Raw genomic sequence first — 26,474 nt, 5'->3', positions numbered from 1 at the left:
GAGAGAGAGAGAGAGAGAGAGAGAGAGAGAGAGAGAGAGAGAGAGAGAGAGGAGATCCCGCGCGTGTCAAGGATGTCTCGATCGTTTTCTACCCGCGCGACTCTTTGCACGCGCGGACCCAGACGGTTAGAGCCGAAGAATACCTCCTTCTCGACGAAGTGGCGAGGAGGATCCCCAGCATCGCCGCGCGATGTTCACGTATAATTTATGCCGATGACTTACACGCCTCGCCGCGGTAGGTGGGAGACGGTGCTGGATGGTAATCACGAGTTTAAAGGGTAAACGATCGCAAGGTGTTGGGGGCCCGGCGTGGGGCCCCGTGGGCCCTGCCAGCGCACTCAATATTCAACAGGTATTTACATTCGCAAATTGTTTACGTCAGCCCACGATGAAATCTGTCAGGATTTTGTTTCGTCGGCAGCTCGACGGAGTTCTCTGCCGCTTCCCTTTCTCTCGTCTTTTCGTCTTTTCTTCTCATTTTTTTTTTCCCCCCTCGGATTCTTTCTCCTCTTTCTTCCTACGAAGTGCCTCATCTCTGTTCTCACCTTCCTCCCACATAGTCCGACGAGAGGCACAACGTGAAGAAGGTTGCCCTCTTCTCTCGCATCCGTCCTTCTCCCGAAGCAGTGCGTAATTACATCTGGGTATTAATCAAGCGCACGTCGGGAACGAGCACGGCGAGATCTTGATTTTCGCCGTTGCTTCTACTCGTAATCACTAATTTAGTAAGCGTATTCATTTAGAAGCGCTTAATCGGGAATTAATTGCGAGGCATATAACAGTGATCGTCGTTTTTAGCGCAAAATTTACTCACTTTTCGATCGCGTAAGAAAAATAAGAAAAAAAAAAAACGTTTTTACAATGTAAAAGATTTTAAACTGGGTAAATTTTAAGTTAATTAAAAATTGAAATTATACGTTTTAATATTTATCGGGGTGTGTTTAATTAATGCATAACTTGTAGCAATCAGCGACAGTCTATACGCGTCCACGCCTTTTTCAGAAAAATGATCGTTATAAGACATTGGTCAATGAAACTTGCAATTCCACATCTGCAGAACTATACTCGAGCATCGATGTACAATGCGGTATCTCCCACATGCGCATAGTGTGTACCTTGCTGCGATTTTTCAGCTTGCTTGCAAGATCGAGGCTAAAGATAAGTAAGTCGTGCGCCGGTCAAACGTTCGTTCGATGGAAACACGCAAAACCAGTTTGCTTTCCTTAATGTCGGACGATTACGCGGACATTTAGAAAAAAAAAGTGCCGCAACCTGCAGCAAGCTATCGCGACTGTTCGCTTTAATACCCGAATCGCACCGGTCGTTTTAGAATCCACACCAACACACAGTTCAGCGGTAAAAGCCACGAACTCAGCGCAGAATTTCAAATATTCCGTCGACGTTCGTGCGCTCGGCTCGTCGTGGGAGACCAAGCCGTGTTTTGATAACGCAAACGGAAAGCGCGCTCTACGTGACCTCTCCCTTCAAAAAGCGCTCTCTAATCCCGCGCTATCGAGATCCGTAGTCCTCGGCAGCGGCATCCGCGCGCGCGCGCGCAACAGTTTACGCTCCTCTTCTCGAGTCCTGCATGGGAGAGACTCGGACGGCGGCGGCTCACGTTAACGTTTATCGTCGGTTATTAATACGGCGCGGATTACGCGCCGTAAGTAACGTCGCACTCACACACGTATGCGCGCGCATATATATATCTGTGTGTCTATACGCGCGCGTTTACGACGGCCCCGGCCCGATCCTAATTATAGCGTAATACAAGCACGATCGTATTGCCGCGGCTCGCCGCTTACGTAATCCCACGATAATGCGGCTCTCCGCGAGTGCACGCGTTCGCGAGTGCGCTTACGCGCGCAGCGTAAGGCCCGCATACCTCGCCTACCGATGGAAGCATTCGCCCCTGCGTATATGCTATATAGTGAGGAGACTCACCAGCCGGGGTGATGCGCGGCGTTATCTCGTTTGGGATAATGACATTGAGGCGCGCGGATTTTTGCCGGACGCGCGGAGAGTCGACGACGGCGACACGATAGCATCCGGTTGCGGTATCGCGCGGCCGATCCATACCCGAGATTACTTTAAACCACGCAGCGGCTATACTTTGACCTATTCGCGTACGCGTAATTTTCTCGTTCATGCTCAAGGCGTTTTATTAAAGAAAATGAGAAAGAGAAAGAGGAACGAATGAGACACACGCGTGACGCTAAAAATGTAATAGCGCGAAAATTACGTATTGCGAGATTTCCTCATTATTGAGATTAATACTCTTATATACGCTCTGGATTATAATTTCAAGACGTGACTTTCCTTTCTCGACATTAAAATGGAGCTGTATTGAAATCTAGACCCGTACAAATTTCAATCGTTTCGATGTAAAAAATGTATGATTTTCTCACTCTCTTTGCAAAAACTAAATAGAATTGAATATAGTTTTATATCTTTAATCTGAAGATTAGTGAGACCTAATTAAGATTGTTCGTTACAATTTTATTTCGAAACTTATTAAAAATTAATAACGTTTGATCGAGTTGGAGTCGTAAAATTATAAAATAGGCTTTCTATATTGCCAGCTGAATTAAGATTAAGACACATCTAATAAAAATCTAGACTAGAACTAATTAATTACATACGTAGATAATATGTGAAATTTAAATGTGAAAATGTAGATCGTACCTGTCACGTATCGTAGTCGGTTTCGAATAATACACGACGATGAAGAATAGCTTAACGAGCTGACGTTTGTCGGCTGAAATCAAAGATTATCTGGTCGATTTGATGGCACGAATACTGGCGCAATCCGCGACGTGCCTGCGCAGCGCTTTCCGCGTTCGCCGAGCCTCCTCGGAGAGATGCCACCGCCCTGAACGATTCAGGAAGCGAGGTCAGCACCCTGCCTCTTCCTTTTCTCCCTTTCTCGCTTGTCTCGATTAGCCGAGAGTATAGCGGCGCGATAACATCGACCCGCGCCGCTGCGAGTAGTCGCCGCGATAACGCGCTATCGCGGCTCCCGCGGTGAATCACCGAATGCACTTTGAAAGGTCATAATATTCTAATGCATCTCTGTTATCGATTCCCCACCTGCATCGTTCGGAACAGGCGGCACTGGCGATCTGAGCACGCGCGCGCGAGTGATTAACGACGTAACGCGGATCGTAAATTGTACCAGGCGATATTTATTAATTGCGTACGGCGGCCACGAGGAATTTCGGAGCGATGTATGTCGGTAGCTCCCTCGGAAATATTTTATCGCGAGATGAGAGCTAGTCGAGAGATACGAGCAGATACGGATTTATATACGTCGCGCGAGAGAATGTCGCTGTCATTTTTACGATTCGCGTTTGCTCCTTTATCGAAAGGCTTCAAAATGGAATAGAAATAGTTTTGAAAATTTCTCAATTGAATTGAGAATCGTCACTCTTTAAAATCTCTGGAGTGGAATCTAATTCTGAAAAGTGACGAAGAATGATAATTGAGCCAGGGTAATTTTTTTTTAAGTAAGATTTTCACTCTTTAGAACGAGATTGTTACTCGAAAGGTTTGAGAGAGTATACAAACATTTGCGGACTGTACGCGTCAATGAGTAAAGAAATTAATGCAGATTAAGATTCGCCGAGAATTCATTTGTACATTCTATTAGGTATCCTTTAAAACATTTATCGCATTCGCACGATACATCAACATTTTACTACGTGGGATACTTATAGCTTGCCGGTGAGAACATTCCTTGGCGATGCGACAAAGTAATACGGCTGGTTCGAACGAGCCTGCTAATCAACAAAACTGTTTCTACCGTCTGGTATCTGATGCACATGCCGCTCGAGAGAGCCGTGTATTCGCTCTTGTATACGTGTATGTGTGTTTTATTCGCCTTTCGCATAAGTAGTACGTGCAGTACCACGCCCGCGCACGCGAGAACTCGTTCAACAGAACGAGAAAGACAAGGAAGGAGTGTGTGAGAGAGAAGGAGGGACGGTACGCACTCGCGCACTCGGGGAATGATTTGTATTGCTAAATAATCAGCGCCAGTTGTCTCGAGCAGTTGGTTTAATGACGACCGCGGGGAAAGCGAGCAGGGAGAGAAGAGGCGAGGCGAGTTACATATAATACGCAATGCATACACAGACCATACATCCGTCCTATGCCGAGAGAGGTTTTCCTGCCGATCGCGCGAACTTTAGTTGGCGATCGCATAATTCCCGATCAACCTATCCGCACGTCTCGATATTAAATATCGAGAATGTGCAAGTATCGATGAATGTGTGTGTGTGTGTCGACAGGACGAACGTTGCTCAATTGGAATTTGTAGATACTACCAACGCCGATTATGGAATATCAACATTTATATGTATATATCCGTGCCTGTGTCATTTGATGTAATATTTTCCACGTTACTTTTACGAGCAGGACAAGTTCCTTAATATCTGTTTGTTAATCACGCGAGGTATCTCGACCGCGACAAACTGCCATCGATGGATAATTTCTTCGCGCGGAAAGTTAAGATCTCGATTCTAAATGGATCTACGAGATTATGCGGAGGTGGCTTCACCAGCTGAGAGATTCCGTTTCGCGACCACTACGTTGGGACGTTAGAGATAGAATCGGTACAACTCCAGGTGTATATATCGTGTGTAGCCCGCCGTGTATATATCGATGCCACGTATGTATATCCTTGTACACAGACAAGGGTGTGGCTGCTCTGTGCAACGGTATCATCGTAAGTGCATGCCGGTCATCGAGACCGAATTCTCGTTGCGTTTCGATGATTGTAACCTTTCGCGACGCGTCTCTGTTTGCGCGACATACGCGCAAATGAGGAGTGGCCTCAGATAACAGAAACAGATACGTCAGCTATCATAAATTTTCAAGAAGACAAAATTACAAGTAGGAGCAATTGTATTTTTCAGGTTTCGTGCACGTAGCCGAGAGATGCACTTTGTTAGTAACGCAATAGTTTTCCATCATGATGCCAATATAAATCCGCAATCTATTTCGAGAGAGGAAACAAAAAAAGAGGGAATTGCAAAAAGTCGTAGTTGCGAGCAATGGGTGCTTTTCACGCGGTGCTTTCATTTGTGCATGCTTTCCACAGTGATAATTATTTCCGCCGTGGTTCCGTATCATCTATATGGGATTGCTTACCGGCGGGATATTCATTTCTTGAGGTGTAAGACCTCACTTAATTCGAACCCCCTCCTCCCGGGTTCTTCCGAGTGAGTAGCCTTCGTTTAACCTATGTTATATAGCTCCGAGTGGTCACTGTGTGTGTATCCGTGTGCCTATATGAACGCGTGCACACGCAGCCACGACCGGTACCTGCTTCCCCGCCAATGCAAACGCCGGCTCGTAATGCTCGAGTACCGAGTAGTACGTGGATACTTGCGCAAACAGTCGGAGGAAGTGCAGTTGCGAGATCAACCGGCCGGTGAACAAACCTGAATGCACGCTCGCTATTGAAAATGCGTGTTGTATTTTAACGGTTTCACGCCGCTTTTACTGATGCATCAAGTCCCATTATTGTTGTCGTTTTAGGTTTTCTTTTCGGAATATACGTTGGTGTCGAATTTTCGAATGAGCCAGCTACTCAATTTTTTCTCAACATAAACTTTAAATTTTATATAAAAATGGATGAAATTAATTAATTAATAAAAAAAAATTACGATAAGATGCTTTCATATAAATTGTATTAGCTTTATTTAATAAAGGTATCGATGGACCATCGATTGTGTAAAATTTAATGATATGGGGAAAATATATGTAAAAAAAAGGAAAGAGAAATAAATGCTCAAGAGAGGACATGAAAACGCACATGAGTAAGTGCTGACGAATTGTAGTGGGTGGAGATTTGATCATGCGTAACAAGTTGTTCGGTAGTCGTGTTCGTAGGTCTTTTACGGATTGCGTGTTGCGTGCCATTTTTAACGAGCGAGCAAAAAGTCTCGACGGAGGATTCCTCTCGCACCCGCCTGCCTAGCACTTCGATCATTATCGGGTGCAAGAAGATAAAACGATCGCTACGAGGACTCTACGAGGCGAGATGTCGGCGTCTCGTGTTCCTGGAGTTACATTCGCTCGCGGTCGAGAGATTAATAATTATCGGGGTGCTCGTGAATACTAATGGTTTCTGCGGACTCTAGAAATAACTTGCCCAAGTTGAACATTTTCCTTATTCGACACTGTGAGTCGTTAACTTGCTGGACTTTATGTTTAACCCTATACATTATTCGCGTGATTTCTTTTAAACGCAATTATTTGCATGGGATGTTTTCGACACTCCTAGTATTATGTCTAAAATTTTATTATTCTTTCTCTCTCTCTTCAATGATTTATTAATAAATAAAAATAGATAATATTCTGTTAGATAAAGATAGATATAATTTTTTTTAATTGTTATCAATTACCACTATAAATATATAATAATAAACATTCACACGTAAACATTTAGCAAATTTGTAAACGCAAGGTGTTCTGAGTACCCCACAGGTAACGAACGGTTGACAACTATTTTGAAATAAATTGGAAATAGTGTATCGTGAGTCTCAGAAAGAAGATTACTGAATAGGATAAACTCAGATATTACGGCCATAAGGATAAGATAACCATAGGTTGTAATTTCTTTAATAATCGTTAAGTAGAGCGTTTTTGTGGTCATTCTGAAAAACTATGGCCATCTTATCCGTATGGCCATCTTACCCGAATTTACCCTACATTTTGATACTGAACAGATCGAGCGAATGATCTTCACATGGCGCGTCAAAGCGAAGATGCGTCTCCGAACGTTGTCCAGAGCAAAACGAATCGGGGGAGCGCTATTATTCGCTCCCGATAATTACACGAATGTCTATATCAAGTGCATCGCTCACACGAACGTTCGTAGTTCTCTCTTCTGCGAATCTCTCTGATCAGAGCCTGTTATTACTAATAAGTTGAAGAAGTACCAGTTGACTAGCGCCAGTGACGGAAGTCGAACAGGTTCGTCTGGAAGTCTGATTACTAATCGCGTACTACTCAACGCTTACTCTCGCGTCCTTTAAAGACAGACGCCCCATTACCGATTTAAAGAAGAAACGCGGTCAGCGACACAATTCTTAATCGATCGTTAATAGAAGAATTAGAAATCGATATCTGTGATCAATATTATAATATTTATATCGCGCTAATGTCAATATATATTTATGACATTTGAAAAAATTTGTCGTGCTTCATCGAGAAGCACGTATTCTCCATTGCTCATAATAATGTACGTCACGTCGACCGTCATTGCTTTTTCATTGCTTTTTTCATACAATTATCGTGTAATCTCTCTAACCAGTTTGATCGAGACTCGAGAGCAAGCGCACGCATTTGGCACACGCCGCAACATCTTCATGGCGGTCTCCCCGGAGGCAGGCGGGTTCTGCGAGTCGTTCGTAGACGGCATTGCCGGTTCAGAGCCGACTGGTCAGCAGAGTAGTCTGTGGGGCGCCAGAGCATGACGCCATTAACGTAACGAGGCCACACGTTGCACCCTCGCGAGCACCAGACTATATCAGCCCCGAGTGCTTATGCCGCGCGGCCGGCGCGGCAATGGAATCCATTCCTAGACCTAGACCTCCGTCAAGAGAGAGCCCGGCCGATACCTCGCAATTATATCCCAACCAAAGGATATACGTACGTGCATATACATACGGTACGGTTCGCCGATTCGAGTGCATCGACGCCGATCGAGATCGATCGCCGTAACTACCAATGGAAGCCGACGACCAAGTCGTTGCGCGTCTGTTTACACGTGGGAGCGCACGTGCGTGCACCACGTGAGTTCGTAGCAGCGGCACCTGGCGTTCTCGCCGCCGCTGTCGCCACCGCCGCACATGCTTTTCCGCTTGAACTGATTATGAACTGGTTTTTGATCATCCAACCGTTCGATCGCGCGGCCACGAAGGTGCTCGGCCGTCGCGTTACCTCCTCGGCCGGCGAATCGTTTCGTGCGCTCTCGTATTGTTACACCCTGTAAAGATTCTGACAGCCGATCGCCGAGAACGAACGGCTGTCAGAATCTTTAGATGTTTAGCCAATACTGAATGACAGTAATTGTAATTAATTACCGTTGTTTTAATAATTAATTGATAGCTATACTATACTGTAGTATTAAACTATATATGACTAGTATTAGATTTTTGTGAGTTAATATTTTATCAAATTAATTTAAAGCGTTTGATTAATTACGGGAATGAAAACTACATCGTCTTAAACCGAGGGCATAGATCAAGCATCCCGTTTGAAGCTGAAAGATGACTGTTTAACAGGGTCCATTGCGTCTCTTTCTTCAGAGAAAGCAGAAATGTTACGGCGATCACTTAAATTGTCAATTTCCGGCTTCATTCCTCATCACTGAAAAACCTGGCAATGCTTGGTCTATGTATATGTCATTGTATAAACAACATTTCTCGACAATTGAAATTAACAGAGCTGCAGCGCAACGTAGATAAATCACGGTAGTGTACCCATTGCGCATCGACGTGATCACCGGAAGCGGGAACAAGCGGCTAGGCAGGGTCAGACGCAGGTCGATTCGACGTGCTCGTAACAAATCAGCGACGGAATCAAAAGTACGTAGCTTGTCTCGCAGTCGAATTACGGTAAATTAGCGGGAGTAAAGAGTCAGCAGCGCCGGCAAGAGCAGCAGGTACCTACATCGAAGAGAAGACGAGTCGTATACAGGACGGATGGGCAGGGGCAAACATAAATTAAGATAGGGGACTGATTATGAGGCGAGGGCAGGCTATCATTACCCGAGCCATCGTGACCGGTCGACCCTGCAGCAGCCGCGGCTGCTGAACACAACGCGTTTGTTCTCTCTCTCTCTCTTTCTCTATGCCGGTACACGATGTTCGCGATCCGCCTGCCTCGTGCTCCGATAATGTCGGGGTGGGAAACTGCAAATTATTAATCTCCGTTCCTTGCATTACATAGTTCAACGAATATGAAACGAGTATTGTCAGAAAGATATGAAACCACCGTTTCGCGATCGTCGAGGCGCCGCGTCGCCATTAGACAAATTTTTCTTCCGGGTCAGTCTGAGTGTGATAGCACTGATAGCGTAGGACGAAACTGTATCGGTCATTGTACAATTATTAATCATAATTGATAGTGTTACAAATTTCTAATTAGTACGATCTTATATTTTTAAATGTCTTCTTTTACTTATTCATAAACCATTTTAAAAGCACGAAGAAAAATGTAGAGTAATATGTGCTAGAATTCTAGTAAATTGTATAAAATTTGCAGACCCATATAGAGACCCTGCTTATATAAAATTTACTTAATTTTTCTAATAAACGAGTGATCGTCGTAGTATAGCCATATTGTGTAAAGTACATTTTTTTACATTTCGCAAAGTGAATTTTATGCTACTGCAATTTATTACTATTTCTTAATCTATAAATTACATCCAGATAGCATTTATTTTATCAACAAATTATTTTTTTAATTATTATTTTGCCTTAGCTGACGAAATTTATTGCGTGGTAAAGAATACAAATGATCATACATTTGTATTTTTTACCACGTCTTGAGAATAGTATGAGAAAGTCTTGTTCGTGCTTACAGTCTTGAGAATAGTATGATTAACTTTACTGTAAGATATAATCACTTGAATAAATTTACTATAATTGTAATATATGTACTTTTTATCTTATATACAGCTGATAATTTTTACTTTTAAACAAGTAAAGTTTGTCATAAGCTCTACGAAATAGCCAGAATATTTTTATCAGATTTGTAAGATTACCTATTTTTTTGTAAGAGAATAAATTTATGTTTGTAATATTATGGATTGGAAAACGCGAGAAAAAAAATATAAATGACAAGAAAATGTTATATAAAAACCATATACGACCATTATTGAGTGGCAGGTAGTAATACACGCCTACGGGACGAGGTCGCGGCGAGGACGATCGGAAAGGACTCGGCCGAGTTTCTGCGCGATGCAACGTAATGCAATGCAATACAACGGACAGGAGCGCGAACGTTAGCGCGACACGGAGAAAGTTCCACGTTAAGCACCACGCTTTTCCTTAGCCGGGAGCCAATCACGATCTGCGATAGGTACCTCTGAGTCGTCTGTCCACCCGAGGCGATGGGGCGACGCGATAAAGACCGATACACATTGCCCACGCAGTTTCTACACTCACGTTTCTTTCTTTCTTCCTCGCCCGCAATCACAGTATGCCTTCCGTGGCATATCGCAAAGTAGGTCGCTCTCCGTAATTTCCGGTGAAATCCAATTACGATATATTTCGCACCTGATTTGATTGCATCGAACGTATGCATCTCCTGAGCGGAATTCTGGAGCCCGGAAATGAGAGATCCCGGCGTCACAATTTTTTGCTTGTCGCAATGACGTGTTACAGATAAATATTACGGTCTTGCGATTATTCAATTTATATCAGATGTAATATAATTGGAATTACTTCTCTCGGCACACATCATGAGAATCGTGCAACTGGAATTCCTCCTTGCAGTGAGATATTTAATATGTTTGCTAGATCTCGAAGAAGACTATCCAAGTCTTTTATATAAAAAAAAGCACCCGTTTGAAGCATTTTAAAGAAAATTCCGAGAACCATTATAGAGTTGAAACTCGGCCGATCACGGCGACCGATATGCATTGTATGACTCGCCACGCGTGTTCGCAATTCACGGCAGCTGCAATCTTCGACAAAGTCGCGCGATATACATGTCGATATATCTCAAGTTCTCGCGTAGCGATCAGTTGCGCAATTCTCGACGTGGCCCCAGTACGTCATCGCCTTACCAAGTCGTTCTCTTAGTAACTCAGTTCTCTCGCCTCTCGTGTGTGTATTTCTGGGCGCACTTGGTATGTGTAACAATATTCCTAGTAAATTGAAAATTTTAGCGGTCCCATTTAAAATAAAATTTCTTCGCGAAAATATATGAAGATTCTAATTTTAATTAATTAGCATCAACAAGTTTGGACTAGAATCTTAACAACCATTACTCGAAAATATTTGTATTTTAGTTATATATATAGTTGCAGCCGCCGAGAGCAGTTTACAATGTAGTCGTTTCAACGGTCGAGTTTTGCGGCCGATCGCGAACAATTAGAGATTGTATCTCGGCTTTTTTCCCTTTCCCTTCCTTTACTGATTCTCTCTATCTCTTTCTCTCTCTCTCGTCGTCTTCTACCGTCGTTATGATTCTTTGTGTCGCTCTTTTTCTCTCTCTCTGTTTCTTTCTCTCTTTCTTTCTCACTGCTTCCGATGCAGAGTCAGGACGGAGAAACGGGTTCGCGATTCGAGCCGAAGAAACATTACGTGTGCCGGTGGTATAGTACTGGTAAAAAACAATTCGTGCCTTTTCCCCGTTTATAATTCTTCCGCCTACTATCGACCGAGATACAGCAATTGCGTGAACATCGCGAGCGCTTCGTCGAAGCGTTCATCGATGAAGTGATGTCTGTTTCTCGATCAACGTATGAACATTCGTCGTATCCCTTGTTTGTGATCTATTTGTGCTTGTAATGTAACGCTGTCTCGAATATTCTTCTTTTCTCGTTCATGGATATCGCGTAAATTGTGACAGAGAAGTATAAAACATGCGTTACATCGCGAATTACAAAAATTACGCTCGTAAATTATACGTCCGTTGTTATAATCCTAGAATTGAAATCGTGCGTAGTAATATCGGTATATTCTTGGTTAATTAACTATTTTTGCTGAATTAATAGTTTGATTCAGCTTCGGAATGAACAGAATGTTTGCATGCAGACCTCGATGTAACGGAATAGGTCATATTTGAAGCTGCTCATTCCGTTCCAACGACTAGATCATCGAGGCTGAGCACGGCATCGTATATAAAATTTTTATAGACCATTAACAGCAAGTTAATAACTATAATTGAGAATGTAACGTGCATATAAATGTCGCTACTTATTTCTAGAGCAAACGAGCCACAACCTCACATAAATCTTCTTCGACACACGGTCAATTTGACTGATGAGTGCATGAAAAACTGTAAATTTTTATCGTAAACGTAATTAGTGATGCACTCGAGCGTGAGACATTTCTGTATCTCTGCTTGCTGATCCGAAGAACGGCGTTGTTCGTGTCAATTTCAAACCGCGCAGATATCGGATTCACGGTCGTCGTAAAGATTCACTAATGGCGACAATTCACGCCTTCGTAAAGAAGGCGACAGAAAACAAGGATTCCTCTCGAGGTCCTGGCCACTTTGCTTTGACAATCTTTCGTAATGGAGGCGGAACATTGGTACACCCAATTCCCGATAAGCATCGTCGGCCGCCGCGGGTCCCGTCGCTATGGTTTATCACTAAAGTTGATCCGTTACCGCATGCGCGGTAACATTGATATATCGGTAGTTTCGTGCGACGCAAGAATTCGCGTCTATTCCCCGGGCCCCAACGTTAAGAATTATCATAATCTCACTGTGCACCGGCGGATAATGTGGATGATTTCCTGGCGAGAGCCCAGAAGCGGGATTGCGGCAACTGGACAGTTCCGTGTCCATGTACCCCCAAGCTGCATGCACCGACGTTTTAAGAAGCTTTCCGCTTGCAAATTGTGCTGATTGGCTTCGTAGGCAGATAGTTACCAAGACTGCCGTGGTAGTTCGAGTCGACCGTGTTCTCGCATGTATATTTATGTCAATTATGTCATCGTCATCGGCGAAGAAATTCGCACATTTCAGCTTTTAATATCTCATCAAATTTATCAGTATAAATTAAAAAACTGAAATTGTGGAAAAACAATGTTTTTATCTTATTTTTTATCGATAAATAAATTGTAAACATTTTCGTAGCATTAATAGCTAATTTTTCGCATTTTATAAATAGATATATGTACATATGTATTAAAAATAATGATTATATTTTAATGACTACGATAAAATTCATAACGTCTGATGTTTATAAATTTTCAACAGACATCTCTCAATGAGATCTCTAGATCGAATGTTAATGTAATTCAAATCGTGACTTCAGCAGTGTTACGTAGCGTTATATTATAGTGACATCCGTTGGTACAGAGGCGTTTGCCAGAAGGATCTTACGGTAAGACACCGAGACCACACCACGAATGCGTTTGCTATAAAAACAATGAGAAGTGAGAGAGAAGAAGGAAGCAAGGAAAAAGAGAAATAGAAACAAGCAGCTCTATTTGCATAACCGCCTTGATTCACAAAAGTCTGTGATAAGTTGACCCGATAAAGACGACTACTTGTAATCCTCGGCTTCCGTGCTCGCGGGACACTGTATATATCAGAATATTACGAGCTCACGGCTGTTTTGGAACGGTATTACATTGCACCGTCTCGCGCACGCGATTAGCATCGATACATCGCATACATGCGAGGATTCCACAAATTTGCTTTTCAGTTTCAATTCAATTATGGATTGCGTATTAGCGTTGTTATATACGATAATTAAAGGTGACTCGATGCATGCAGAAAATGCAGAAATGACACGGTCGACCGATCGATTAATCTTCGCGATACAAACACTCTGAAAAATATCGGCGTGGATTCAACATCGTTGATGTTGATATAAACACTAACATGTCTCGATTGAACCCCTGGTGTGTTTATATCAACACTATCATAGTCAGCATTTAAAACCCATGATGTTAACATCAACACAGTGAGAATTATATAGATACGCATGATGTTAAATCCATGCTGCATATTTTTAAAAATATAATTCTCACCGTATGAAATTATTAATTAATTACGATTATCTTCATTTTAATTTACGGAAAAAATATTAAATTTCTTTTTTTGACAAAAATTGAAGTTGTGTGTGTCTCTTAATTGTTTCAGTATCATTCGGATGCATCGCGAAAATATGGATTACGATATTTCGCGGTGAATAGATCTGCGTATCGCGAACAATAGCGGTAGTGTCTTACCCGATACAGATAATAGGTGGACTTAGGTGGCAAATAGTATGCCCGTGTAACTGAGAATGTATCCGTTTAGCAGATATATCCGTGTGTAAACCCGCGTTGAATATATACCGGGTGAACGAATGTCGGTAATATGTAAATTAAAAATTTTTTCTACGAAAAGTTGAATATTTTTAAATGGAAAAAGAGAGAAAGGAAGAGAAAGCTTTTCTCGTACAAGTGAAAAAACCTAATGTTTTCAAAGTGTAATAAGTTCATTATCGTTTACGACGAAGTTGTCGCTATAAACGCACTTTAATCGCGACGCGATCGTGACTAGAATTTTATCGAGACACATTTGGAATGTGTCATCACGATGAATTTCAAACAAGTGTTCGTTTGCTCTCCAGATAGCGAATAAAGATCGAGATTCTGTAATCGAGTAAAGCCGGACACCTGGTGTACGAATGGAACGTGGGGAGTACGGGGGCGCGTGCTTCACGCGTGTGCAGGTGACAATCTCGTTTGTGTTCACATGATAAACGGTTCCCCGGTGGTGTTATAGACGTTTGACGTGCCGCGCGCTGACCGTTCACCGAGGACTGTCAACCACGTTTACAGCACATTCTAAAGATTCACACGTTCTCAAAAATCTTCTACTTCTCCGCCGCTCTACATACACTTGTAATGTAAAAGGAATAATGTGAAAAAGTATAGACTACTAGTTTCTATATATTCATATTAAGACGATAGTGGGGAGAACACATATCGATTAATTGTAAAAAGCTCTAAGGAGCCGGCAGTCATTTCCGGGCTTTGCGCTCATCGCGAGTGACAATCTATTTCCTCCTTCGTGCATTCGCACGATAAACCACTCTCGATAGAATTACCCGACGTTTCATGCGGCTTACGAGCGTTCTCTCCGCAAGGCCTACCATTTGCGTTGTACACGCATACCGGAGGCCTCGTTCACCCGGCTTAGTAACGCCGTCGTCCCTTTTCATATCCGCGTTAACCTCCGCGCCGTTCGGTTAATTGATCCGGAATACCATTCGAGCCTCTTAGGCTTTTTCTCGTCCTGCCCCTTCCAACCTACCCCCTCGGCGCTTCGGCCGGTCATCATCCCATCTGAAAGAAGCTCCCGGTCGGTCCGTTCTTTGACTCAGGGAGCGGAATTTCAATGCGTCCTACGGCCCTTCGCGAGAGAGATTCCCCAGTTATTCCCATAGTTACTTGCTAGTGAGAGAGTACGTACGGCGATTTATCGGCGTTTCGATCGAGAAATAGAAAAAGCACTTGGTGAATATCCAAGTTGGCAACTTCCACTGAGAGCGCGATGACGCTCGTGTACCAGGAATGCTGATTTATAATGCGATTTGTATTTTTTTTTTGTGCGTAAACTGTATATAATATTTGATTCTCTCTCTCTCTCTCTCTCTCTCTCTCTCTCTCTCTCGCTCTCTCTTGGCTGAAGGATCAAATTTTTATTTTATATACAATTCACGTCACGACTTTGTATTTCAGTTTAAAGAATACCTACAGCCTTCATCCTTTCGTAATAAGGATATCTTAAATCGGCGGAGAACATCGCTAAACGCCTATTTCCGCAGACTCGAAAATCGTACCGCTCGATTGTACGTGATGCACGATGCGAACGGGTATCAAATAGGCGGTTCCGCGACTTAAAGACGAGTTTGCGGAAAATCGAGGTAGCAAGGACGGCGCAGACGATCGCGAGGCAGCGAGCAAAGGCGGTTATTACTTAATTCTAAAGGTAGGCCTTTAACATTACGTACGATTAACCGAACGTTCGCAATCAGCGATCGGATCGATCTTTCGTAGGTCGCACAAGATCAATGTAGAACTGATATTGGCGTATGTAGCTGCGCACATCCCATGTGTGTGCCCAAGGTACATCCTAAGCACCTAACTATGTGCGATCTGAAGCGCAGAGACCGGCTGGCCGCGCAGCGCAGACCGATCTGCTTAGCGCAGCGCGCAGGTTCGCTCTATGACCGGTCTATAAATCTAGTAAATCTTAAGACGATGGCTGTTTTATCGAGCAACAAACAGGTTACTAATGCGCCACGCTCCAATCACGAGCTCGCGTGACGCTCCGGGTAATGCCGCCTCGGCGAACATTTTTCCCTCCTCTCGTCCTCGTCTCGCTCTCCTTTTATTTCGGTCCACTATCTCATGCTTGCGCGTCGCGCTTTTCCGAGCGATTCGTGATATCCTAAAGGTTAATTCACAATCTGTCCGTCCTAAGAAGTTACCTGATGTGTGTACCTGAATGTATAATATATTTAAATCATTGAGTTATACATTACAGCGCGAAATAACTAAACGCTCGGTTAATCCGTGCGCCGTTTCAACATCTTCAACCCGACTCAAGCGAATTTTTCCGAGGTAGCACTCGCACGCGGAAGCGACCAAGTGCGACGAGCGTACCGGATTGACGCAAAAAGCAACGCACGACACGTGCCGCATCGCTGTGCGCCACGCAAGAAGCGCTAAACTGCAAAGTATTTCTCATATATCTGAGTAATCGTGGCGCAAGTAAGCACAGTGAAACGCATCTGGTCACATTTCGACGTTGTACCGGAAGAGCGTAAGAACTCTAAATCAATTTCAAGGCAATCCGCGCAATTTTAAAGTGCCTGTATGCATGCGTTATTATCGCATATCAGATATGTAGCGGAGCTAAAGGGGGAAGGAACATATTTTTTCATTATTATTATATATATGCACACACAAGCAGACATACGGGCGCGAACGAGAATACACATTTGATTATCATTTTTAATATTTAAACATCTAATATTCACTTATACATACATTGAGAAATATATGTCTGGCTGGTTTAATGGATATTCTGATTGATATAAATCAGAATTTTATGGTTCGTCTATTTTCGACCGGACCATTTTTCTCAGTGCACATGTATAGGCGCGTGCAATATAATAAATATTAAATATAAGTAAATTATCGAACTGTCAAAATTAAACAATTAATCACTCTAAATACTCTATATTAATCACGCTGAAGAATAAGTATAAAATATTGTTTAATAAATTTCACGCAAATTGTTAACTTGTGGATTGACACTCATTTACCTATTTTATTAATATTTAGAGTGATCACAATAAATATTAGATAATTATATATAATTAAATATTTAAGTCTAGTTGAAAATATCATTTTGTAGTATTATTTAAATACACATATATACATATAATATAATTATCCCTACGTCGTATAAAACGATCAGGCGTCTCCTATAATATATTAATCGCGCTCCATCGCTCCGTCTTATCGCGCGCAAATGTGAGTCAGCCTTAAGAGAGCTCCGACAAGAGCTATCACCCGAGATCCTGGCGCGGTCGCGCAATTTATTTGAGAAACGACAGGCGTTGTCTCCCGCCAGTGTACTTCCTGTTTATCGTAAAACTCGGGGCACACTATATTAATTGTCACGATAAATCGCGTAGCGTCATACGTGTCTCCGTAAGGGGATTAATAATTAGATGATGATTATATGCGCGGCCAGGCTCTGCTGCCGGAAACCGATCGTTGACCGCGCACACCGTTCTATCCTTAGCCTGTTTCAAGCGCGCAATGCCGCGCCGCACGTTGTACGGAGCGAACGATATTTACGGCACGGTGTGTGTGATAAATATGAAAGTGATTTAAGCGAGTCGGGTGGAACCGGTGGCGAAGCTTTTTGTTCGCGCCGCGATGCCAGCGCTCGCGATATTATTTCGATACAGCGACCGCTATCATTATTACACAAATGAGATTGTAACAAGTATACCGTTATACACGAGAACATTTGCACACGCATATGGCTATCTTTTTCAATTTTCCTGTTTGCTACCGATTATTTTGAGTAATTGGTTAAAAGTCGACTAAATCTCATGGGAAATTGATAACAAACGTGTTTACGCGACCCAAAGTGCATTCGTTACGAGCAATTAGGAGCTCGACTGTATAGGAAATTTAAAGTACGCTTTCCGGATTGCGTGGAAAGTACTGGACGATCTCTGTCTCGTAAATAAGTTATTAAAGCGTTCCGGAAAGGATAGAGCCGCCTCTCGCTCGCTTTTCCGTCCTCTCTGTCGCCTGGCTTGCGACCGTTAACGAACCAGAGCGCGTCGTATTGTCGCAAATTGTTCGAAAATGCATCATCCTGCGAAGTAGAAAGCATGGCAAAAGCAAAAATCCGACGACGGCGGTACCGACCGAGTTTCCCAAGCTCGCTCGACGAAGCGCCACTCGAAACTTCCTTCTGCTTTACTTGAGAATATTATGGAGATCACTTCCGCGGATTGACGTAACGACGGGCAAAAATTAACTTTCGAAAGTCAGATCCTCCAATTCACCGTATTTATCGCTCGATCGTCAGGTTCGAAACCGCAAAACCTGTTAAAGAAACGTCGTGAAAGTACATCGCGATTTAGTTTCGTCGATCTGTCCACAATAGAGTCGCTCTTCCGGGTTAAAATCAATTTTCAGACGCGAACAAAATCGCGCTGACCAGTACTAGTTTTTATTCCGTGATAATCGTCGCAATTCTTGCTTTATCTCTCTTGTTCTTCCGACAAGCGGAATTGAAAGTTTCGTTACATTTAATTGATCAGCGGACTCTTGGGTACTGTCGAAAAAATACATGTCGGAAAATGATATCTTTCGATAAACGTTTCTTTAATGAAAGTTCAAGAATGTACGGAATGTTCGCTACCAACCGGACAGGACGTTACCTTCGGGGTTTAGAAACAGTTGACCGGACGTGGATAATGGCTGGCATGGCCACAGCTGAGTACACCGACCCATCCTTCCTACTGGCACGCGGGTGTGCAATAAGCAGGATTGCGGTTTTAGGATGATAGGCTGTCAAGCCGCGTTGCAAATTATTTTCGGTGGAAAGCACGACATTCTTTCGTTCCTCGAATTGTACGAGGAAGTACGGTACGAAAATATCTTTTCTCTCTTTGTCCCATTCACGAAAATCTCACGTATCTCGTCTTGAGATATCAAACGGATCAAAAGGAAAACATTAAACGCGGACGATTGACTCTCAGTAACCGGACCATAGCGATGTAAATTTACAGTGTCGCGTTTAATCTCGCTGAATGGTTAACATAAATCGAATTCAATCCGCAGTAAAACTTTTACGGTTCCGCGCTAAGCGTGCCGACGCGAAAACTGGAGTGAGAGATGTCGAAACCTCGTTGTGCTTGAATCAGCTAAGTATATGGATAAAGTTTAAATATAAGAGTGACAACGAGAGAGAAATACTTTGCATAATAGGAGGAGAGCGACGTTAGCGATGGTTAACAATAGTCGGATGCATGCAGCATGCGTATTTTGCTATGGCTCGTTGATTCCACGCGTGCTGTCCGTATTCACGGCTCCTTAACAGCCGCCAACGATCGTTGCGCTATTACGCGTTGTTATCGCTATAGCTTGCTATAGTTATCACGCTAACAAAATTAAGTCTTACGAAATATTACGTCATTTTGCGCATAAGATGAACATTTGGGAAAAGCTATGTCTTTGATGGAATAAAAGAAAATGTGTGTCTCTTTTTAATTAGTTATAATATACATTTTTCAACTATCTAATGAATAATACAAGAGGATGCAAAAAAATTAAAATTCCAGGATCTAATATGTTTACGATGAATAAATATCTGAATCTAAGGCATGGGAAGCAATAACTTAGCATTAAGGCAAAACTTGTGATCAATGTAAGCTTCACACACGTGAAAATTGGTGATTACCCTCGGGAAATTAAATGGAAACGTCAATAAACGCCTCGGGAAGTATTCTCCTCGTAATATCGGTTTTATGATCGTGCGCGCTCGCGGGAGAAAAATCTGTAATTCCTCGTGGGAAGAAATGTGCACCGTGCATCGTCGCTGCCACTCGTAAATAATCCCTTCCCGCGGCGAGAGACGAGGCTTAAAATTAGTACGCTGCGGGACTTTGGTGATCTGAATTGAACGTTGAAATTGTATTTCTTAAACAACAGGTGTTTACAAATCAATATCAAGAAAAATTACTTGCTCGAAAATAATATGATTTCAACATTAAAATATTCGGATAAAAGTGCACACGGAGAACAATGTAAAGTAACATGAGCTAGAATTTTAGTAAATTTGATTTGGAATTGGCAGGTCCACTAAGGACACAAACGTCCATTTATATAAAATTTACTTTATTTTTCTCTGATAAATGAACGATTATCGTATAGCCCACATTATAAGATACTTTTATATATTTCATCAAATAATTTTATAAATACATATCAATAGAATTTTACTTTATCGATGAGTATTTGCTTTAGCGCTAACAAAAATTACTTTATTGCGATAAAAAATATAAATATATAAAGTCTTAAGAATTGTTTGTGCTTACAATTTGGAGAATAGTATTTACTTTACTATATATACAAAATAATAATCACTTGAATGAATTTACTATTATTGAAATGTTTTCACCTGACACTTCCGGTATTTTTACTTTCTAAGGCAAAAGTAAAGTTTGTCATAAATTTGATAAAAATAGTCAGAATATTTTTACTAGTTTTGCAAGGTTATATTACTTAACCATTTTTCTCACGTGACATTATTAATAGAATATCGTCATTACACGATCTTTAGTTTAGATGTATGCCAATGATAACTAGAGAACCTAATTAGTACTTGATAAAATTACGTTGTAGAATTCCTCGATTTGTATATAATCGTTTGACACAGAATTTGTATTCAGTGTTTGCATAACGTAGTGTTAAATAGTCGTGGAATGTACATTTTATAGCTCATTAAGAGCCACCTGAAGCCGCGCTGGCTTGAAAGGGGAGGTCGGAATATCCGCGAGCGCGTAACATGAACCGAGAAAAATACTACCTGTATTGTATCGTGCTTGGTAATTTTCAGCGTTAAGCTGCGAACGAGTTAAACAACTTGTACCAATTTTTCATGGGAAAACGTCCAGGCGACTAACGCCAGAAAATTTACTTAATATCCGAGCGAACTTTGCAAAGGTCGCTCTGTATATGTTGGGTATTAATGAGAACGTCACTGATGAATGATATGAATTTTGTAACTTGCAATGGGAGAAAATCGAAGTCGCATTCACTTATTATGGTATGCATATGAGAATGTAAATACTTATGGCGCGATGCTGCTCTTCCTCTTCCCATTTTGCGGAATTGAATTTTTTTATCTACATATATAATTATACGATAGTGCTGTTGCTCTTATTTTATTAGAATACTAGAGATAATTTTCGTCAACTTTCTGAAAGCGTTAGAGAAAGGAAGCAGCGTATTCGACTATTGTTAAGCCGCATTGAAGTTCGTATTGTCCTGTAATGTACCACCGTGAGTATCTGGCGGATGCGTAACGACGAAACGAGAGCACGAGTGATAAAACAGCCGGTCGAATTCGTTCGCATTCCCTAATAACTTTGCACACCTTGACAGAGAGAGAAAAGGCCACGGGGTCGTAAAAGGCAGCAACGACAGTGAGTAGCGGTAGTAGCTGTAGATATACCGGCATCCGTGGCTGGACGTAAAAAAAGTCGTGGAAATAAAAACTCAACGTAATTATGTTTACGAGCCGCGCGGCTGCGACAATATAACTGCAGGAAGGAGGACGGTGGAGGCGAAGGATGGTCGGGCGAGAGGAGTCGCAGGAAGAAGAAGCGGAGACGAGGAAAAGAGTGACACGGGTGACGTCATCGTGGTTGCTGTAAAAATTGAAACGGCTGCCGCGCGTATGTGAAAATTTCATAGTCGCCGAATGACGCGCAATTCTCTCGGTAATTCTGCGACCGAGCTCGAACGCGGCGAAGAATATCGTGCTTGTATATGATAGAAGGCAGCATATCGCGAAGCGCAAGAAGTCTTGCTTGTATACGAATAATCTGTACGAAAGATCTGTAATAGAGAATTCCTCCAGAGACTAGATTGTCAATTAATCGTCGGTAATCGAAATGTTTGGTAAAAATGGCACATTGATTCAATAGTGAAATCAAAATAGGAGAAAACAACAATTTCTATCGATATCAATCGATGTTTTTAAACGGAATAAGCGCGCGGCGATAATCTTGAGAATTAATTACAAGAGCTTGAATACAGCGCGAACGTGGCGAGCATACCGAATTGACATCGTTGCATTTTGCAACGGCAACGCAAGAAGGTTGAACAGACAGTGCGATTTCATTTCTCGTTATTGCACAGTTAATTGCTAATCGATTCTTGTGTACCGCTACAGTTGCCAATCACGATGTGGTACGACCCTGAAGAGAACCTTCACAGGCAACGATCCTAATCGTTTCATCGTTAGAAACAATTCTTACAACGTTTTGCTTCCGCCGTACTCTAACTTTCCGCTTGAGGCTGGAAATGGCGTGATCCTTCGGAAAGGATCGTCGAATGGGAAATGAGCAAGCCTATCGATATACGTTGCAATTTTTTTTATTCATTTTGATTAGATTACTATATCGATCTAATGTAAGTCGCATGAAGCGAATATACTCGAATGAGGTAATAGGAGACTGCTATTTTTGACTTCGAATTCGCAAGCCTCGAACCGTATACTTACACAGTCAAATAAGTTACACCATCTTTACACGATATAGCTTAAGGGTGTAGCGATCGCGCTACGCAATTTTCATATAATAATCGTTTTTAGAACGTTCGTAGAACGCTTCGCAAAGTCCAGTTCTATCGAGAAATCTGACATCGATCGCGCAACTCCTTATTTACTAATCCATCGTCACGGCAATGTTTCGCTTGGTCGAATCTTCGTCCAAAATCGCGACTCAAGCTTATCTTACCTTCCTTATCACTGTTCAGTGTATCATCAGCGTCCACTTTTCGCAACAGAAGCGATATCCTCGGACCAACGTGTACGCCAGATTGTGGGTGAATGTGAAATATATTCGCGTTATCGCCCGGTGGTACTCCGATCTTCTTCGATTCTGCGATCTATCTTTTCTCGAACGCGCTGTTATCCCCATCGTAGGCGCATCGCATTAGTTCTGCATCGTAGGTACTCATTGAACGGCTACTATACCGCGATGCAACCCGGGCTTCCTATACTCCGGTCCCTATTTATAAGACGAGAAACACGACGAGGAGAATAGCGGGAGAGGAGGGCGGGAATGAAGAGCGTTTCTAAACGGCAGTTACCGTGTGGTCTGACAGATCGTTGGATAGATAGATCTCGCCGTATCGCGAAATTCACATCGTACGAGACGCCTGTGCGCGAATACTTTTGTGATACTAATCTCGCTGTTCTTCGACCGTCAAATTCTGATCTCGCGATGTTCTAAGGTTTCTCAAAAACTGCGATTATAATCAGAGTATCTTTGCGATTATATGTAAACCTAATTAATTAGATTATTCTTGTAATGCAGAAGATCTGTAGATGAAAATTGAAAAACAGAATATCTAACAGCGTATGCAAACTTGAACTATATAATATGATATATTAATAAAAGAGAGAGCAATAGAGAGAAAAGGGGAGAGAAGAATACACGTTTTATCTTGTTCATTTCGTATACAATACGCGAATAGATGGCTTTGAGAAAAATTATTTTCCGAGTTGATTATTTCAAATAAAGCTGGATGACTAAAATGTACAAACAGTCTTTAATATATATATATATATACGCATAAAGAATATCAATGGCACTTTCTCGAACACCGCCACGGATTATCTTGAATGGAGAAATACGGGCAATTTACCATTCTGTTCAAATGAACCGACGTCGTAACAGGTGAAGAGAAAGAAGCAGAGAGGATCCATGGGGCGCCGAGAGCTTAGTCCAACGTGTACAACGCATACCTAGTACCACGTGCATCTAAGTCCTCTAGTTCAAAGGATTCAAATTGCCCTTCAATCTGCTGGTGCTTCACTGCTCTTCGACTGAAGCACTTAGGCGGCCCGTAGTCGGCTGAATCATGTTTCACGATCCCTCTTTACTGTCCGTACTGAGGCTCTTAACACTGTTCTCGTTCACTCGCGCGCACGTACTCACAACGTTAAGTGGCGCTTCGCTGGTAAATCGATTCTACCTCGACAGGATCCTGAGAGAGAGAGAGAGAGAGAGAGAGAGAGAGAGAGAGAGGAGGGGGGGGTGAAGAAAGGGAGGAAAAACGAGATGGCCATTGCTTAAATCAGACGACGATATTAATCCAGCAAATAGACATTGGATGGTTATACTCACGCGATTCGATCAAATTCTAACGGGCCATCGATAGGAGCCATCGATTGCATATATGCTTTCGGTCATTCCGTTTGACTTCTAACATTTCCATTTGTTTATATGTGTTTCTCATGTTAACGCGATTCTCTCTACATAGATTTGATCAATGTAAACCGATCGTTCAATTCCAAACGGAGATGGAATCGCCATTTACATTGCCGTGAAATGACGATATTAATTCCGCCAACAGTACTATATATATGACCAACTTTCGATATAACATCGATAAAATTTATTTTATCTATTTTTCGTTGATCTTTTCGTTTTCAATGTTAAAATGATTCCATGCGAATGTATACCGTGTTTATCGATGATCGAATCAGAATGTGATAACAGATCACTAGCTTTGCGAATCTGAAAAAGGAAATTGAGTTTACAATCCAACCGATATAGATATTATTGTGAATTAAAAGTAACAGAAGATTTAAACATGTCGCAAATTAAAGGTCGCCTGAGTGTGGCCAGGAGAGCCACTAGGAAGGGCGGGATCGAATGTGTTGTCAAGCTGGCTAAAACTGTAAAATTTGTATATGTACAGGTACAACCTGAAAAGAGTATCTACATAGAGGCTATGTAGTTGAATGGCAGAATGGCTGCTTATTATAGGAAATTAGGAGAATACTTCGTTAGAATTCGGAAGCGCTCTGATATTTTTCTCTTGTTATCGCTTACATGCTCCTGTTAACGTCATCGCATCTACTGGTGGCGTGACATTAAAATAATTACAGCAAAGGATCAGTAATCTCAAAGAGAATTAACCTATTACAATGATATGTGTCAACGATTATGAATACATCTCTACAAGCTTCGAACATATGTTATACATCACAATTTTTCTTTTTATTGACTCTTTTGTTATTTGATAATAAAGTTACCATGCTGACGATTAAGCAAACGCTACAGATATAATATTTTAATTTCATATTTAATTCACCAGTTTCACGATAATAACACTCTGTTAAAAAATTATCGCATCGCTTTTCCACTACTAGCGAAGAATCGTTGTCAATACGGAGAGACGATTCTCGAACGACCAAGATCTTACACTCGACTTCGCGAGAATCGATCTAGTGGAAATGAGGAACTGAGAGGAAAAGTGAAAGAAGAGAGAAAGTTGTGTATGGATGAGCGAGAGTGGGAGATAAAAGAGGAGAATTTACCCCTCGGCAGACTCGGTTCTATTGTGAATCCGTAGATGGACCCAATCATCGTCTCGTTTTCTACGGTCGCTGCCGCCTCTTATATTGGTTGTTGCGAGCAGTGTCAAGAGTTGCATCGAGAACTTCTCATGGGAATTCCTCCAGTGATCAGATCACTCTTTTAATTAGTCAATTTTAACTCCGATTTTATCATCTTCACGAACTAGCGGCATAGCGAATGAATGAGAATTAATAAATCGTATTTTGGAATCTACAAAATTACACAGATTTTTTTTTTCATTCTCTGAACAAAAAATATTTAATCGTTTCAAAATTTTTGTTTGTGCTTAATTTGCAAAATATTTTGCAAGCTATTCTGTTAATAAATAAATTCATAATCAAAAGGTTCATTACATCCTCGAGTAATTATTGAGAAATCGATAGGCAATCTCAGAGATGTTTTCCACTTAAGATACCAAAGCGCATCACAGTACTAGGAAAGAACTATATGAGAGCGAATATCGTAGGTGGAAGGTGAAGAAGAGAAAGAAGGGAGAACGAATGGTTATCTTCTCGTACTTCGAAGATCTCGTTTAGATCGGAATCGGATACTCATGGCGGAGACGTCTAAATCGGCACGCGGAAGAGACCAACGACCGACCAAGGCAAGAGAGAGAGAGAGAGAGAGAGAGAGAGAGAGGTGAAGGTGGAGGAAAAGCAAAGGAGGATAAGGATGAGGATGACGAAGAAGAAGAGGAGAATGGATGAAAAAAGGCAGCAACTCCTCGCGTGACTACGTTCGAACGTCCGACACGTAGGTACACGTCGAGGCCTGTCCGTGTTTATCAGCCATCACCCTCGGCAAACCGCGCGGCGGAAACGTAGACGAGCAGCAGCCGTTCGACCCTTCCGAGCAGTCGAAGAAGTATATTTAAAAAAAAAAATTGCAATCTGTCTTTCCATTTCTGCTAACTGGCAGATATATCGATCAAAATACAGAAGCAAGACAGTTATTAGAGATTAAGTTAACTGATTCGTTAATTATCAGCGAGCAATATGTTTAGTATCGGACATCCATATGTAGATTACCGGCCAAAATTATGTAAGGGTCTTTACGTAATTGTACCCAATTAAGTTAGACTACTAGC

The 26,474-nt window shown here is 42.0% G+C and overlaps 1 protein-coding gene across 1 annotated transcript in view; it reads left to right on the top strand.

The window, feature by feature from the left end:
* The window catches only part of sv (paired box protein shaven), a 99,909-nt gene that overhangs the window by 5,141 nt on the left and 68,294 nt on the right, over positions 1–26,474 (top strand). The window lies entirely within an intron of this gene.

This window comes from Cyphomyrmex costatus, unplaced genomic scaffold, assembly GCF_001594065.2.
Source record: "Cyphomyrmex costatus isolate MS0001 unplaced genomic scaffold, Ccosl1.0 scaffold245, whole genome shotgun sequence".
In the NCBI taxonomy this organism is placed as follows: domain Eukaryota; kingdom Metazoa; phylum Arthropoda; class Insecta; order Hymenoptera; family Formicidae; genus Cyphomyrmex; species Cyphomyrmex costatus.
The sequence above is the reverse complement of the archived record's forward strand: the minus strand, read 5'-3'. Positions and strand labels throughout refer to the sequence as shown.